Source organism: Anser brachyrhynchus (assembly GCF_964034855.1).
Source record: "Anser brachyrhynchus genome assembly, chromosome: 3".
NCBI lineage: Eukaryota > Metazoa > Chordata > Aves > Anseriformes > Anatidae > Anser > Anser brachyrhynchus.
In genome coordinates, this window is record NC_137696.1 from 38,727,237 (window position 1) to 38,746,480 (window position 19,244).

General features: G+C 37.3%; 1 protein-coding gene across 3 annotated transcripts in view; it reads right to left on the reverse strand.

Annotated features, from left to right (window-relative positions):
• The window catches only part of TTC27 (tetratricopeptide repeat domain 27), a 113,298-nt gene that overhangs the window by 52,983 nt on the left and 41,071 nt on the right, over positions 1-19,244 (reverse strand). The gene's annotated exons all lie outside the window — the stretch shown is intronic.

The following is a 19,244-nucleotide window of genomic DNA, read 5'->3' on the forward strand; positions in this document are numbered from 1 at the left end:
AGAAGTATGCTTTGCTGGTTTGTGTGAAATGCCTCATAAATTTCTGTGATAATGTAATGTATCTGTTTTCTTTTCCCCTAGTGTTCTCACAGGAAAGAAAGCTGAAATAAAATAGCTAAAACAAATTCTCTCCAAACAAAATCACACTGGGAAGTAAGAGAGGCAACAGCAAATGAAAGCATAATGAATGCAGTACGAATGCATGTACCACTAGATACCTCAACATCAACTGACCCTTCCTCTTGTGACCAACAATCTCTGCACAAATTCTTCCATAACTTCTAGTCAGCATTACCCAAAGGCTTCCATACCATCCTGCCTGTGCTGAGGGGAATGTAATAACAATGTTCTACACTCCACACACTTTTTCAAGTGCCCTTTTACAAATTGCAATCAGTAAATCTCTTAACTGGTCCAAATCTCTTCTGTCTCATCCTGGAAGTTCAATCTGCTACCTACTTTGTTTGCTCGCGACAAATCCTCCACTGCAGGAAGCAAGCAGCGCATTCCTAACACAGAACCCTAGTTTCTGAGCTCATTCTTCGGTGGCCCATTCTAGGTGGCCGCTAAAAAAACTTGGTGTTGCTTGGCTAAACACTTCAACAGTGTTTATTTTAGGTTCAAAAAAATGGCTACTTGTGTGAGAATGGTACCACTTTCTCCCATTTTCGCCACTGCTGATATTCTGTCAAATCATTTTGTTTTTTACTTAAATGGATTTTGTTCTCAGCTACATGGTGATAGACCTTGATATTATTTTTCACGTAAACACAACATCTCTCAAAAAAAAGATGAAAACTAAAGTGCTCAATGAATAATGCTCCTGCAGACATTTCTGCTCAGGCCCAAATACATCTCTTCCCCGGCACCAGAGCGCATGTCCCCTCGCTCTGGTTCACTCTCCCAACCAGCACAAGCAGGGCACGGAACAAAGTCTCTGTGTCCATGCCACCCAACGTGGCACAAGGCGAGTGCATCAGGTCAGGAAAGCCTCTCCTCGGCTTCTGTGTGTACCTCTGACACTGGTGTCCAGCCAGTTATTTAGGCCATTGTGCTATAAATGATGTGTGTATAAAAGTCATATGGGGATAGAGGAGAAGGAAAAGAGAAACAAGATGGAAAAGAGGCAGAAGTAGTTACAATTCACTCCTCTGCAGGAGCAATGACACTCTGACCCTGAGTAAGGAACCTGTTTTTTAAAGGTATTCATAAAAATGCAAGGTAAGGCATACCTGCTCTACAGTTATGGAAGAAAGAGAAATTCTCTAACAATGTTATTGATGTAAAGACAAAATAAACAAAAGAAAACCAACACTGCAACAGCCTAGGACAACGAGAAACAGGCCTACTTTTTGGTTAAAAAAACCACTTGTAACGATACTCGTACTGAACTCAGTCTTACGCCAGAACTCAAATACTCAACTTTTCACTGCCTAATCCTAACATTTAAAGCAGCACAGATACAACACAGTAAGGGACACAATATTTACACTTGAGGACTTTAAAGAATTTCAGAATATCAGAATATGTGCGAGTAACAAAGCAAGCTTTAATTTACCACCTGAAGTCTCTATAAATACTAAACAATGTTTTCCTGTCAGTCCCAAAGCTCTGTATTTCCATCTAAATCTAGACTTTATTAGTGAGACTACAATTTAAAATAAAACATCTGGAAGAGAAAAAAACTAAATCAAGATTATGAAAGTTTCGTCAACATATCTGAAAGTTTATTGTTCTGTACCAAAGGCAGATAAAAAAATCATAAAATAGTTTAAGAACAAAAATACACTGCTGAGAATCTTCACAAGTCATCTTTGTTCTTATTTTAGGGAAAGACCAATAAAATAAAGAAACAGAAAAACAGGAAAAATAGATGGGTGAGCAGAAAGAAAAGAATATAAGGTTACGCAACACTTTCTGCACTGAATGTAATGTTTTCAGATGGGAAGAGTCATTACTCCAATTCTTCTCCATATTTTTCCTACAAACAAGAACACTTTTTATCTTCCTCCCCATCATTTCACAGTGTAAAAAGGAGAATACTACCAAAATATTATACAAAACAGAAAATTTCATTCAATATATCATTCTTACATGATATTTGAATGAAAGTGTATACTAACTGCTTTCTTATGAAGACTTGGAAGAGCATACTGTTACTGTGTAATAACCTTTATAATATCCCCAGTATTATGTAAGAACAAAATGGCAAGTAATAACTGAATTGTGAGACAGGAGCATATTTCAAACGACACCAAGACTAAACCCAGTCGTAACAGTTCTGCCAAACCCAGGCTAACTCTCAGGTATCATTATTCATCCTCATCAGTATTCAAAATACCGTATGCAGTATATCAGAATTAAACCTAGGCGTGATGCACTCTGATAACTCCCATAGCTTTCTGTTCGCGAAACAGAGAAAGTACTGTTGCATGAATTACAATGCCTATACAAAACTCAGGGCAAGTTCGCAAGAATCTTCAAGGAAACTTGTGCCATTAGTATTTGATATATACATGTACACACAAATGTACACATGTATTATTTGTAAGGGTAAAATATTTGGTTTTAAGGAAACTAAAAATGCAGAAATCAGCCTGAAGCTTAAATCCAAGAATGCAACATTCAAGGTGAAGTAGAGAAGTAAACCAAAGAGCTTTGGGAAAGTGGGCACACACTGGGCCACATTAGTGCCACCACAATACTGCATAACCTACAGTTGACAAACCAAACAAAAGTAAAGTCTTCTGAAGGGCAGATAAGTAAGTCTGGATTAGTCTGTTGTGACTTACAGGTCTAGGTTGTTCAGAGCAATGCTTCTGCATGACCCCATCTGCTTTTTACAAAAGTAGGATTTGCCGAAGGAATTCTTTCTGACATCCAAGCCAGGAACATGTTACGTGCATTTATTAGAGATGCTAAATGAGAAGCCCAAGATGATCCTTGGTAACCACAGTACTAAACAATTTGAATGATTTCTGATTTTTTCTCATTATTACAAATCTACGCTTCAAATAAGCCCATTCTTCTATTCTTACATCTTATGCACTGATAAAAGTATCAGTAACCTAGCAAACTACTACAATTGCTATGACAGAGTTACCATTTGAGAGCAGACTTTTAACCTCCAAGAACTTTTAATTGCAACCAGTTGTGAAATTTACAAGAATCTGCACATCAGTCCATTGCTAAATCCAAACCATTCTGCTTATTGATCAAATTGCCAAGATGTAGTGAAATGACTTACTTAAAGGCATAGGCATGAGGCACCATAAGGGTTGCTCTCATCCACTGTCCTCTCATCCCCACCAAAGAAATGGCCTTTAGCTTAGATTCGCTCTGGTATTTGCCAAGATATTTTAAATTATAAAGAAACAGAACACAGAGAAAACACTAAGAGATTTAGAAAAAAAATCCTCCTTAATTTCTTTTAATTACCGGTTTCAGTTAATGTACTTCAGCAGCTTTGTTGTTTGGTTTTCCAAAAAGCCATACATAGTTATGGTTTCCAAATTACTTACATGGATTAATTTTTATAATTAGTTCCTTTTCACATAGCCAAGCATATCATGACATGGTAATTTTCATGAAATCATCCAGATAATTACCACGGAAACCTTAGTTCTTCAATATAAGCAAAGGCAAGGTGATAACTTTGTAACTCATTCTATGATTTTCTGTAAGAAGAGAAAAATATTGTGGCTTCTTTTCAACAACCTATATAATGCACTATAGTCAGGCGAGTACATTAACAAAACTGGTGAGGAGAACATGACTAAGGTGGGAACAAGCTTACTGTTCTTGCTTCTTTCAGTTGCTTTGTAAACATATCTGTTCATCTCTGGTGAAGGACTCTCACTGAAAGCTACCTTCTAAGTGCTTAATTTGTTTTTAAGTATACAGCAGAGGATTCTTTGGCAATTTTTGATATCAGTTCTGTTGAATACAATCCTAAAAATCCAGGGAAGAAAATTACTATGAAAATAAAGAGAATTTGATTTTGTTTTCCAAGGTATGATCCAAAGAATTTGTCGCTTTAATTTCTAAAGATAAGATGAACTGAAAAAAAAAGACAACATTGTTGAAGAGTTTCTTTAATCTGAAGTATTTTCAATAACAAATCTATTTCATAAAAGATACTTCTTGCAATTCTGCAAAAAATTATGCACAGGAAACTTTGCCCAGGAAAGTAGTTACATGAACTGTATGAAACTATTTCAAATTGCTAGCATTAGTATGAGACCATGGTTATTTTTCTTACATATAGAAAGATGCTTTTCATAGTAAAATCCAAAGACAAAACTCTTGTTTGTGGATGCATGAAAATTAGAAGAAGTTCAGCTCTACTTACTTTATTGTATTTTATCTGCTTGCTTCATTGTATTTTAAAGAAAAAAAAAAGCAGGATCCTCCCCTGAGGACAGGAATTTGGCAAGCACATTTTCTCTTTTTGTTAAAAGAAACTCCTAGAAATTAAAGTTGTAGTTAAAAGTGGTTTTATGCAACAACACAAACTTCAGATGTTCCCTTATCTCTTCATTACCTTTTGCCCTCTCACTCCTCACATAGCATCTTTCCAACTTAGCTGAGCTGATGAAATCGTTTGCTGGATTCTGCTATACAGACGGATCTCTGATGAAAACAGGTTGCTTTTAACAGTTGATCTACCACAGTGATCAGGTTTGTAACTGTCCTACAGACACCTGCGTGGCTTAGTTCAAGTGACGGAAATCCTTAAGCCAGAGGTGCCTCCAAAGCTCCTGTTCCTTTGAATTTCATCTGATAAACCATGGGTAACAGGCTATAAAAGGATGAGCACATTTGATTAGCTTGGCTAAACAGAATGACTTAACCTGAGGAACTTATAAATGAATTTAATGAGGACGGAAGCCAGCACCTGTCCTCATCCATCTCTATTTTTCTCAGAGACCTGCAGGTTGCTTCTGTATGCTATCAGAAGTTAATTTTGAAAGAGTACAGAAATGATAAGCTACTGAATGTGCCTTTGTATTTTAAATTAGCTGCATATTCTAAAAGATTACGAACTGACAACAGCATTTTGCGAAGTCAATGCATTCTTCGAGGCTCTTGCTCTGTATCACACAATATTTACGGTATCTCTCCTTACAGTACTGAGCTAGTTTAAGAAACTAAGATTAAGGCAAGGCTGGGTTTTGAGAGAAGCAAAAAGAATGCTAGTTTTGAGAAGTGTCCTTAGAGTGACAATTAGTAGATTTTTTTTTTCCAGACTAACCAGTGACTACACTAATGTGGGTTAAGAATTAGTCCTTCAGCATGTAAAGTTGCTAAAGAAAATCACCTTAATTTGTGACAAAAAAAAGTGTGAGACACTAGGACAGTGTCTAATTACATAAGGTAGAAACAAAACGTTTCCCACAACATTCTCCTCAAGAAACTGGCTGCTCATGGCTTGGACCAGCGTACGCTTTGTTGGGTTAAAAACTGGCTGGATGGCCAGGCCCAAAGAGTTGTGGTGAATGGAGCCAAATCCAGTTGGAGGCCGGTCACTAGTGGAGTCCCCCAGGGCTCAGTGCTGGGGCCGGTCCTCTTCAATATCTTTATCGATGACCTGGATGAGGGGATCGAGTGCACCCTCAGTAAGTTTGCAGATGACACCAAGTTAGGTGCGTGTGTCGATCTGCTCGAGGGCAGGAAGGCTCTGCAGGAGGATCTGGATAGGCTAGGCCGATGGGCTGAGGTCAACTGCATGAAGTTCAACAAGGCCAAGTGCCGGGTCCTGCATCTGGGGCGTAACAACCCCAAGCAGCACTACAGGCTGGGAGAAGAGTGGTTGGAAAGCTGCCTGGCAGGGAAGGACCTGGGAGTACTGGTTGATAGTCGGCTGAATATGAGCCAGCAGTGTGCTCAGGTGGCCAAGAAGGCCAACAGCATCCTGGCCTGCATAAGAAGCAGTGTGGCCAGCAGGTCTAGGGAGGTGATTGTCCCCCTGTACTCGGCTCTGGTGAGGCCGCACCTCGAGTACTGTGTTCAGTTTCGGGCCCCTCGCTACAAGAAGGACATGGAGGTGCTCGAGAGAGTCCAGAGAAGGGCGACAAAGCTGGTGAGGGGTCTGGAGAACAAGTCTCACAAGGAGCGGCTGAGGGAGCTGGGGTTGTTTAGCCTCGAGAAGAGGAGGCTCAGGGGCGACCTCATCGCTCTCTATAGGTACCTTAAAGGAGGCTGTAGCAAGGTGGGGGTTGGTCTATTCTCCCACATGCCCGGTGACAGAACGAGGGGGAATGGGCTAAAGTTGCACCAGGAGAGGTTTAGGTTGGATGTTAGGAAAAACTTCTTTACTGAAAGGGGTGTTAGGCATTGGGATGGACTGCCCAGGGAGGTGGTTGAGTCACCATCCCTGGAGGTCTTTAAGAGACGTTTAGATATAGCCCTTAGTGATATGGTTTAGTGTAGGACTTGTTAGTGTTAGGGCTGAGGTTGGACTAGATGATCTTAGAGGTCTCTTCCAACCTAGACGATTCTGTGATTCTATGAATCCACCAAAAAAATCACAAAAGATCAATCAACAAAATTTCAGAAGTTTTACTGCAATAATCTGTTAGTTAATCTAGATGTATTTTTTTTTAATCATAAGAACACAGAACTACTGCAGCTGCCAAGGGGAAATATTGGTCTTGCTAATCACAAATAAGGAAGAACTTGTTGCAGATGTGAAAGTTGATGTCAGCCTTGCCTGCAAAGACCAGGAGATCAGAGTCTATGACCCTGAGAATAACAGTCAAGATGAAAAGCAACATTACAGGCTTCAGGACAGCAGATCTCACCTTGTTGAGGGATCTGTTTAGTACCACCCCATCGTGAGACTGAAGCATAGCATCCCTGCAGGACAAGAGGGCTGGATGACCTTCAAAGAAGATATAAAAAGTAGGAGGGTCCACTCCAATACACAGAAAGCTGAGCAGGTGTGACAGATGGCCAGAGCAAGTGAACAAGGAACCCCTCACTAAATTTGAATGCAAGTAGAACGTACACAAAAGGTATGAATTTATACTGGCCTCCCTAGTGGGAGTCTTAAGAAAGCAAGGGCTAAGGCAGGAATCAGAGACTGCATTCAACTGCCTACTGCAGAAGTAAAGAGGAGCCATATTCTTCACAGAGGTCACAAATGAAAAAAAAAAAAGCAAATGATAAAAGTTGGAACATGGGAAATCTTAATTATGTGAGGAAAACAAATTCACAGTGACAACATCAGAAATGGTTGCTTGTAGAAGTTCTGGAGTCTTCGTCCTCAGAGAGATCCACAAGTCAACTGAAATGAGGCACTGAGCAAGGGAAGCTGATGCTGTCTGAGGTGGGAGGTTGGACCAAATGACTTCCAGGGGCCCATTCCAACCTAAACAGGTGTATGATTCTCATTTTCTTCGCTGGCTGGTTAGAAAGCCTTAAAATGCTAAACCTTATACGTAGTTTTCAGACACCAGAAGTTAAAGGAACATGCAGTTATGCACACAGATAATTTGTCTAAGGTCCCCCACATACACAGAACTATAAGGCCTGCCAGTACAAAGGCACTAAACAACATTTTCTCTTAGCTAAGACAATTCTACTTAAGCAAAGTATCCTGAAAAAGACCAGTGTAGTCTGCAAAATTCAACTGGCCCGCTCAACAGAAATATACTAGCACATTTCTCAAATTTTACAACCTTTTCATCTTCGTGTACCAGGGTGCCAAATCTACACAACCTTTACTCATTTTATTAAACTCAACTCCCTCACAATACTGCTGGTCATTTGTAAAACCCTATACTTGAGGCAGGCACTGTTGAAAATACATACGAACATCTTTGCTTTTATTGTGTGCTCTTAACAGTACAAGGAAAAGATCAGACTCTTTTTGAAGTTGCTATGATTTTATAACCTACTCAGAAATCTGCTGAGCTTCTCCAGGCACTTCACTCATACAGCCACTCCAACAACAGAGTTCAAACGCCAATGATTCCCAGTAGTACAGACAGCTTCTGGTTGAAATGGGATTTATGATTTTATACTGTAATTCTATTAGAATACTATGAAGTAAAATAAAGTACATTTGTGAGTAGGTGGTTTCCCACACCAGCCTTTTTACGTTGTACTGGAAAGCATAAATATCAAGAGAATAAGAAAAATGCTAATTACAATGAAGTAATAGAACCATGACTTAGCAACAAAACAAACCAGTCAATATAACTTCTTTTTTTGCTGCTCTGCTTGGTGTATGAACATGTAAAAAATTCTGTTTTGTTGAAACAAACTAAGTAGCTTTTCCATTCAAATCTAGCATACATACCAATTCTGCGTTCACCTCATTCACAAAGATTTAAAAATAAATCAGAATCAAAAGCAGATCTGATTACACATCATCAACAGTGAACACAAATCTCTCTAAACTAAATTTTCACAAACCTTAAACTGCTCGTTGTTTTTATTCTTATCACAACACTGTTTACTAATTGTTTAGTGACCAGAAATTATGAAGAAACAACAACTATGAGCATACACACAACCTTAAAATAAAACTACACAACTGAAATACATTACTGTTTCCTAAATAGACAACAGGTAACTTACATTTTTAATTGGATGTGAAAAAGTATGTGATGTTTAACCTGATTTAAATATATGACAAAAGGATTGTTTTTAAGTGCAGAATGTGTTTTATACCAAATATTTTAATGCAAAAAAAATTGATGCATAGCAAAAACCAGTAAGAACTCATCTCTTTTATTTCATAATTGTCACAGTACACATGCTCTGTATGCTTAGAGATAAAACTGCTAATAAACTTAACAATGCACTTAAAATCACAGAAAGCTGAATAAAGACTCGAATAAACAAGTCTTTGTTTTCCACCTATCATTGTCCTCAGATCAGTGCTACCCCAAGATTTTTCCTCTTTCTATTTCCCATCATAATATTATACATAAAGATCTCTCTATTGTTGTGTATCATTTGTATTCTTACATATAAATGATATATAATTATCATATGTAATTCTCTTTACATATCATTATACAATTGCCTTAAAATTCAACCCTCAAACTAATTAAAACACTTATCTGTGAATCCTTATTTAATTCATCCCATACAAAAACCAAACATCATTGTTTTGGAGAGGTTGTGGGTTTTGATACTAGCAGGGGAGCTCCTCCAGTTCACAAACCATCAGTTTACTGAGTTTGAATAATCTGAAGTTCAGATAGAAATTCCTCCCAATTTTATACGCTTTTATGTAAAATATATAATAATTTATATTTCTCAGAGTATTGCCTAGATATTGACTTCAGATTCAAAATTCAAACATATTCTTTCAACACAAAAAAATAAAAATTCCTTTTGGATGGTGAGTTAGAAAAGGTGACAGCAAAACATAAACCTGAATTAGGCTTATTAGCCTAGCAACTTCACTCCTTGTACATGAGAGATTATACTAAAAGAACCTACACTAAAATCATTGATTCGTATAAAACATCACGACTACATAACAGAAGAAGAAGAACAGCGGTTAAGTTGGGAACAAACAAATAGGATGATGAAGCAATCATTTCAAATCATCTTCTCACAGCAGCTTCTGTCATCTCTAACTACTAGCACCACAGACAACATTCCCAAATGATGATTTTTGGAATTTATACCGCTGATTAGGGTGGTAATTTAAGTGCCTATAAACTCCACACCTTCACAAGTATTGATAAAGTTTGTTATTTGATTGCATGTATCTAGAACTGTATAAGACCTACTAGTATGACAAAAATGTGGTCATCTGTTCATGACACTAAACCTCCAAAATAAACTATTAATTTCTAAAAACAATAGGATTGTTTTAGGCACAAGAAGTTAGAAGATAAAAGTCCATATACTCTCCAGACATATTTTATTAGTTATGAATACCTTCAGTCTTTCTAAGGCACAACAAGTAAAAACATTACATTACAATCTCACTCCAGATGATGCCTGACAAATTTTAATCCTATTTGGCATAATTATGACCTTAGTGACATGAACAAGGTAAAGGAAACAAACAAGGAAAATAGTATTTTCACACTTACAAAACACAAGGCTTCCATAAACCTTATAACACTGGATATACGTGGTGATTAACAGGTAGAAAGGCAGAGAAGAAAAGATCCAAACCTGTGCTGTATATGCCTTGATGCATTTTTTAATTTCTCACTTTCACTTAACACTGAATGCTATTCTACACTTAAAGACAATCTACAGCTGATTTGGATGAGAGAACCAAAAATATTATCAATTTATCCTACAAATTAAAACTGTATATTCATCAACATGAAAACAACTGTTTTTTAAATTTCTGATTTTTTCCTTACTAAACTGACAGTGATTTTAGGTGGTAGTTGACCACATCTTTGCCCACAATGCTTTGACAAATACCCTACCTTTTTTCCTTTTTTAAAAATTAAATAAATAACAATATGCAAGTCTTTGGAGTTACAGATTCCTAATTCATTAAACAGTCCTCAGGCAAAAATTATCAAGACAAGGACTTTAGATTTTCTTTGAAAACACCACAACTTGTATTACACACTTAAAATGAATTACATTTCAGGCATTATTCCAAGTCCTGCGTTACTGTTTCTCTTTCAGTGTTCAATGGGGAAAATGTGTTATTACTTGGTCAGGTCTTAAATATTTTCTTGCCTAACAGTATCTAATATAAATTCTACATGGCACCTTTACAGTATTGAGCCAGGACCTTTGCACTGTAACAAACACAAAATTATACAGTGCTTGAGTCTATATGACATGTATTAGCAGAAGTTACGCATTTTTCTTTATTAGGTCTTTTATTGATTTTAATGAGTTATGTCAAGATAGCACATTACAAAGACAATCGCATGATCACTTTTCATTTTTTTAATGTCTCTTCAAGTTATCGTTACTTGAATGCTACTTTCTTTTTACATGAATCATATCTGACTGTCAGTTAGGTAAATCATAGAGACAGGCAGAAATCCTAAAAGTATTAAAGTGACAGAGGATAAGATTTACTTTCCTGCACCAGCCAAGACATCAGCATATGCACAGTGCCATTTTCCAGTATTACTTTAATATTCCATATACATTTCTGTTGGTTTAGACCACACATTCAGCATATTTTTTCTGAAGTCTAAAGCTATTCACTCAAGTGTATGACAAGGGTTTATTTCAGTCTATAAAACTAATCTTGGGCCTGTACAACTAAAATAGCTTTTCACCGCAACAGGTGTTAGCTGATCGTGAGCAGAGTTGGCCTTTAAGCTCTTAGCCGCAGCCGTTAGAAATACCTCTTGATGTTAAGAAGTCAAGAGCAAGGCCAAAACACCATCAGTGATCCACACCAAGGGACTGGTTTAATTAGAATGGTATTCTTAAAATTTGCTTTGTCTAGTCTTGTCTGGTAGCCTTGGCACTAAAGTTGTAACATTACATCATTGTAAATACTGAGTACCTTTTGTTCGATTTGACCATTAAAATGGGAAGACACTATTTGACTTATTTTACTTTTGGAATTTTATATATTTTATTGTGTTTGAATGGGATTATTTTACATCAGTAGTTTCAGTTTTAGGTACCTGAACATATTTGCAACAAAGAATTAATTCTATACATTTACATAAGATATATGTACACACACACAATGGACAGTGCCCTTCCACACCATCTGCAGCTATGAAGAGTCTTTCCAAGTTCACTTTCTTGTCTCTCCACACTTTATAATGGAAAATGTATGCAAAGATGTTTAAAAAAAAGTCTTGGTTAAACAGTTTAGATTAGACTAGACTCATTTAGAAATGAATGTTATACTCACTACAGCAGTAATTATATTGCACTTATCTAAATTTAATTTTAATTTTTTAAGTATCTCATTAAATCTCAATTTGCAAGTGACTGACTCTCTGAAATTTATCTACCTAGCACTTATTGTATCTGGATGTATACTGAATAAATACATAACAGAAATCACTTAGTAGCTGGCATAATCAACTCAAGCTAAGAGAGACTACAATAGATTTTCTTCTCACAATATTTACAAAATATTCCACTACTCTGTATGAGAAGGATAACAGACTTTCACTAACTGTATGCTCCATGATTTTTTTATTTTATTTTTTTAACTTTACTCAAATGCTATGTTCTGCAGCAAATAGGTAGGCTCCTGATAACATCAACCTAATGAAATCCTTACATTCCATCCCTCCAATCACTCTAAATATATTTCTCCTTCATGGCATTGCTTTTACGCAACAACTCTACTCCTTCTGATATCTATCTTGCAAAGAACAGCTATTCTCCTCCCCCCTCCAACCCTTAACTGATGCAATGTCTGCTCAAAAACTGTGCTGGCTTTTGGGCCATTTCCATAGTATGTATGAAAAATAAAAATCAGGCAGGAAAGCTCAGAAGTTAGCCTCCCTAGGTCTGAGGTGATAGGAAACTTCCTTCAAAAGACCATTTTGAACAAGCATCAATCTTAGGAGCTCCCTAAGACCCTACAGTTGCATTGACTCTACGAATAAGACTAAGTTCCTAGCTAAAGCACCTAGGTTAGATGCCCAGCTGAGGTGCTAACTGCCAACAAATCCCCTACACAAGTCCTCAACAATTTCACTTTCCAGTCTCAAATCTTGTTTGGTTCCCCGAAGCTTGTCATGGGACTGCAGACCCTTCTGGAATGATTGTTTCATCTGGGTAATGGGAAAGAACATGTTCTAAAAACAGACTTTCTTTGGATTTGGGGGGGATGAGGAGGGAGGAAGGGTGTGCGTGTGAAGAAAAAAACACCTCAGATGTATCTCACACTGTGTTATATAATTTTTAACTTAAGGCAAGAATCCAGCTGGGAAACGTGTTTGCAGAAATTTAATCAGTTTCAGTATTATGCTAACTGCTATGCTAGTAATAGATGTAAACGAACATGAATCCCCCTAATTAAGTGACCTGTCTCTTTGGAAAGAGCAGACAACCCTGTGGTATACAACTCTTCTTAATTGCCTCTGAAGACAACTAATCATATTCCTGTAGATGGCACTTTAAAAGCCACACAAAGAAAACCAAGAATAGTTTGTAATAAGAGGACTACACAATGTCTCTTTTCACTGAAGTTACTAGAAAGGGATATTGAAGAGTTGTGTGTGATTTTTTTTCCAAAATAAATGCATCTGCTAACTTGCAACTAACACAGCTGCAAGTAACAGTTGTAACTAACTAACAGTTCAACTCTGCCTAAATACTACAAAAACTATCACTTCTTATCTGCTCAGAATATTTTGTTACTATCCTCATTAGAAATGTCAAGACACTTCAGCACCTTTCTTCACCTATTTCTCCTGCCTACCTTTAAAAGAAAGCACTTCACTGGAAAAACAAAACAGAACCACCACAGCTACTTCCCAGCTATAAACTATGGTTATTCCTTTCCTTCATTCAGTTAATACTCAGACTCCGCATACTCAGCTGGCAATATGACCAGAAGTCATGATGGGAAAAAGAATGATTTCCCCAAAGAAAATATCCTCAGACTTCACAGCTTCTTTTTGTTCATCTTACTTTTTCTGGAAACGGCAACACAGGTAACATTTAGGTAAAATGAGGCTACCTTACCTCTGGTCTTGGTTCTTGCAAGTATCATTAGTTAGCAAAACATCCAACTTCCCTCTCCATGGACGTCTCATTTGGAACCTGAAGTTATCCCTAGGCCAGCTGAATTTTATTTTTGAAGGACAGGGAACAAAAACCAACATACAAAAGGTCTCTGTCTCTCTGTCTTCTGCCTTTACTACCAGATCTAAATGTTGTTCTGTGAAAGGCTGCATCTTTCTTTTTCTCTCCTTCTGATTCCATACAAACTTCCTCACACGCATGAAGAATACCAATCAAAATGACTTTCTCTCTCCTCCTCCCCAAGCACACTTTTCAGTAGTGTACAGGGAAACGGTTAAGCACTTGCTATAACCATGCTTACATCCAAAGCTCAGTCCATATCTGTTTCTTCTTCCTGCTATAGTCTTTATGTCTTCTGAATACACATCAAGATTTCCTGAGCTTTCTCGTAAGTTGGATGTTTCTATGGTTTTTCTTGGAAAATCTCCTGTCTCGCTTCATAACCCTGCAACTCAGAAACACGCAAACGTTGTTTGGATTGAGAAAATGGAATTAAGGCAGGTCACTTGATGCGGACATAGGTATACCGGAGTCTGATCTCCAATCAGAATTACAACAAACACAAGGATGTGATGACTGCCTTTCCAGCTAGCTGCGAATGTAACTAATAGCAGAACTGATCTGCCATTTGATATGACATCAGGGCAAATGGGGTTGTTCCTACACCTCTGCAGGTAAAACTCAGATGAAGGTCTGGCATATTATACACAAAGAAAAAGTTCAAAGAAAATGAGCATTGTAGAAACATTCTCTTGCAAGTGATGCCTCCTATGTTCCACAGAAAAAGTTACATAAAAGGATTACAAAGATTTACACTTACTGAGGAATTTTCAATGGAAACAATAAGACTCCAAGTTTAGGCTGGATATGAATGCAACAAACGCAAAAAAAGCAAGCTCAGATTAGCTTGTGTGGTGTGGAGCAGAAATAAAACAAAAAGTAGGGAGATGCATGGTGAGCTATAAACATGATTCTTTAATCCTGTATAGCACAGTGCTATTTAACTTGAACACATGCAGGTAGTAACTTTCAGAGAGGCCTATGAAAGGAACATAAATCAAAGTAATCTTAAACATTTGAGAAATCAATGCAAATCAAGTTCTGCTAGGGATGTTTTAATGTTTTTGTTCCCTTAGGAGTTTCTACTTTCTAATAACAGCATAACAGTTTTATCTGAGTTCTACATCCAAACTGCAAGGTCTATCCTGGATGTCCAGGATTATTTTAATTTTCTTCTGCATTAATAGACATTTGTGGGCTGACATTTATAAGGTTTCTAAGAGCTTAACACTCTGCAATGATATCAAGTAGTATACATATTCTATCCTCTTACAAAAATTAAAAAAATATATCTTTTTTTTTTATTAAAGTTCAGAAGTAAGTTATCCTTGGAAGTTCTCAATCACTTTTCTTTAGGAAAAGGAAGAAACTAGAGAAGAAAAGGAAATGTTGCGAAGAATGAAGATACTGTTTTCTTTAAAGGAATCTGCTTTCAATGACTAGTGAAGGGTAAACCACATAAGATATGGCTTCTATTTTCACTTAGAATAGAGTCCAGCCATATTACTGACACACGCTCTGCTGCGCCAAACGTATCACTTATTCTGTGTTATGCTGAAAATAACTTGAGCCAGATTTGACTGTAGTAGCATTGTCTTCTTCAGGTCTGTGGTTTGGACCTACTCCTGAAACAGCATAAGTACAGACTCCCACACCACATCACAGTACTGCATTTATTTCCTAAGGCCCAATCTCAACAGCTATAAATCAGGTTTTTGGATTCAAATGGCTAGACTTTAACTCTTCAGTACCAGTGATAAGGATTTCCCTAGGTATTAAACAACAGCAAATTTCTCTGAACTACTCAACCCCAGATTTCCCTAGTCTATGCCAAGGTTCTAAACACGTCACGTGCTATTTTGCTAATATCCTAAAAAAAAATAGCATATTAAAAAAAATTGCTCTCTGCAAAGGTGGTAGAAAAGTGAATTTAAGAACAGCTATACATGATCAAGATAGTTTCAGGACTGTATGCAATAGTACATGCAGTCTGATGACTTACAATCTATTTAGCCTCGACAAACAAAGCAAATGACTGAAAAAAAGGAAGGAAGAACAACAATCACTGCCCATGGAGAATACTTTCAAACACGTTCCATTCAAATTGACAGCATGGGAAAGGCAACATGTGATACATATCCCCCGAGCAGGTATTCCCTGGGACACTAGCACAGAAGGCTCTTAATTCCCCTGGCCTACTTGCTCCATCCAAGCCCCATCCTTGCCTCTCCTCTAACAAGGAACTTTTTGGAATAGACAACATCAGAGATTAAATTATCCTCTGCTGACTGAAACCTATTTTTTGGAGAGAGTCAGTTATGAATTTTCATCTTTCCATTTACAGTATTGTTGCCTGCAGCTACAGGCAAGAACCATGATTTGTCAATACTTTCTTTAGGTTGGTCAACTCTTTAAGCCTGTATTTATTTTTTATTTTTTTGAAACACTTTAAAATGATTCTTTGACTGTTTGAGCTTTTGAGGGCAAACCAATGTTTGCAGCACTCAGGACCACTGTAAAATCCCTTGGGCCTGACAGATCCTTATGCAATTGCCCCCGGATAGTGGGGACTGTCCACTCCCCACCGCCTAGTCACATTTATGAGCTCTCCACTCTTTTTTCCATAGTGCTTAAGTGATGCTTCCTGTTTGTTTAGTCTGACCAACAGCCCCTGGAAGAATACTGCTTTGTATGCTGCTGCTATTTAATACGCCATAAATACTCTAACAGAAATTTTACCTTTCCTTTTGCAATGATAAAACTTCAGGACAAATAAACATTTGCTATAATTATCCTTAAAATACTTTAACTGAGCATCTTTTGCATTGGAAGGTAATGTAGAGTAGCAAAAATACTGGTTCTCAGATAAATTTGGAGTCCAACCATAGAAGTTATACAGCACAAAGGAACCTTAAAACCTCCTTTCACATCCCTCAGTAAAAGGCATACATACAATTGTCATCTTGAGAAAGAACAAGTTTAATGTTTCCACAATTTCAAAACTTTCAGGTTTGTCAATGGCATAGCAAGAATACTTAAACAGTTGCATACAGTTTTTACATTGCAAAAATGCTATTTATAAAACCACTCTATAATGATGTTAACTAGTCAAAATCAGATATTACATTTTTTTCTGTAACTCAGACAGCCAAGACAACTCAGTAAGAATTACATGCCTAAACCAGTGATTTATAGTAAGCCTGACCCTGACTCTACTATTAAGCTATGTCAGAACAATGTATAGAATTTACATACAACATCTTTGCAATCTTCAGTCTGGTAAGAAACAGCTGTATGGAGAAGAATGATGAGGCACAGTACAGGAAAATCCACACAGGGCCAGACAGGATTCTACCGGGAATGTGCCATACCTGGTTTTCCCGTTTTGAATGCCAGCAACCACCACAGGAATTTTGCCTACAACAGTCTCTGTAATTCATGAATCTACATATAGCAATCCTTGGTGTTCACAGATAAATGTCATGTTGAACGCAAGAGGCATGTCTCAATTCCTGTTTGGTGGACTAAGTGGCTAGAGTCAAAGTCTGGAGGTGACAATTTCAGTGGGAGTTCTAGGACAGTCTCAGAAGTTTCCCAGAAAAGAGCATGTTAACAAGTCTTCATGTCCATTAAAAATATTTGGGTTCTGATTCCTTCCAATTCCTGACTTCACCAGTACAAGTGGTCTGTCTCATTAAAGAGCTACTGTTCCCATTACACGCAATAGGATCAAACTGCTGGAAGTCACTAGCAGCCTGGCATTAAACTTTACGTGCCGAAGTTGGGTTTCCAGAAACACAACAAAGCTGCAGCCACCTTCCTTTCAGAGACTGAAGACAGAACGGCCCTGAAAAGACTGACTCCTCAAGCAGCATGCAAAAGTCAGGAAGGAAAGGAGTAAAAATAGGAACATGTGAGGAAAAAAGGAATCAGGAACGATGAGAGTAAAAGTGAAGGTCAGATAAATAGATGGGAGGTGAGAGCTGACAAAGTTGGACCGAGGGGAATATGGCATGATGAAGAAAGAATAACTAAAGCAAGCGGGATGCTGCTATTGGCAAACATGAATAACACTGGAAAAAATGACTGAGACTGCTGGGAAACATGAAAGAAAAACCTATCTTAGTGTGCAGAAGTGAGTAACATTCCTAAATCTGACAAGGTTATGAAGAGAGAAGTTGTACTCTGAATATATTCACCTAGAGACCAAAGCAAAGACAATGTCTGGGCTATGTTTAGACTCAAAAGTAGTTAAAGGCATGAGCTGAAATGGATTGAGACTCCAAGTCTAGTTTTAGTTATATTATGCATATAAACAACAGTAGTTTATTAAAATAGTTGTGAAAAGCAGCCAAAAGAGACATTTTCCTTCAACGTGCAAGAGGCAGCCTTTTTAGTTGTGTACCTCTAAGCTTTGCATTTACACAGTTCTGTTAGAGATTCACCAGACACATAAATAAACATGTCTACTATTAGATAAGAGGAAGATACAGAATACACAGATATATAATTATATACACTACAATTATTAGAGAGTAAGTGGTAGGATGAGGAACAGCCTTATTCCACTCAACTGACTTGCTTTCTGAGTCTTGTTCTGAGCTTCCAACCATGAAAGACGTTAAAAACAATAAAAAATATTTGCTAAACATATTCCTTTCAGTTATTCTAAACTTGAAAGGGCTTCTATTGACATGTATTAAACTAAAAACCAAAAGAAAACATCCAGTTTTAGCCAATGATATATACAAAGCAGGTACAGTACTAATTTGTGGGAATGCAAATGCATGTGCTGTTTTCTCTCCAAGTGCTGTAATTCTAAAATCAAACATCTCATTTTACAACGCTTCCAGCAGCGAGAGAGAGCAGGGAGATCTTTCACAGTCTATTTTTAAATATCTGTAAAAGTTTTCTCTCTCCTCTTTTGTCTAGACTATGATAGCAGTCATTGTAGAATGTGTTGGCCAACATATTCTGACAAATGTACTTAAAAATCTAGCTGACAAGACAGAGTCTCTCAGGAGAAAAAAGGCCAAGCTCCAACTTAACTAATGCAATACATGCTTAAGGATTATATAGGCAGGGCAGCGATGTCTTTCCAAATACATCAAGAATACACTGACTCCTATGTAGCTTCATGATTTTTACTTCAGTTCCAGAAAGGCCTCACATCTCAACTTCACATATAGAAAACAAATAGTTTAAATATTTTAAAAATATCTTTACAAATTGAAACAAATATAACATGATGCTTTTAAACATTTTATTGGCATTTGAATAGTCTTCATAGCTAACAACTCCACTTGCCATGATCAATGCAGCCAATCCAAACATGTCAGAAGTAGTTATGCCATACCACATCATCATATACGCTAACCATATAAATTTTACAGAGCAAAAAAGTCTGAGTTTTCTCACAGTAATGATGATGCTCATTTATGATATACATTGCGATCCTTTCCTATTCTATATTCAGGCAACTGGAAATTACTTCTCATAATGGT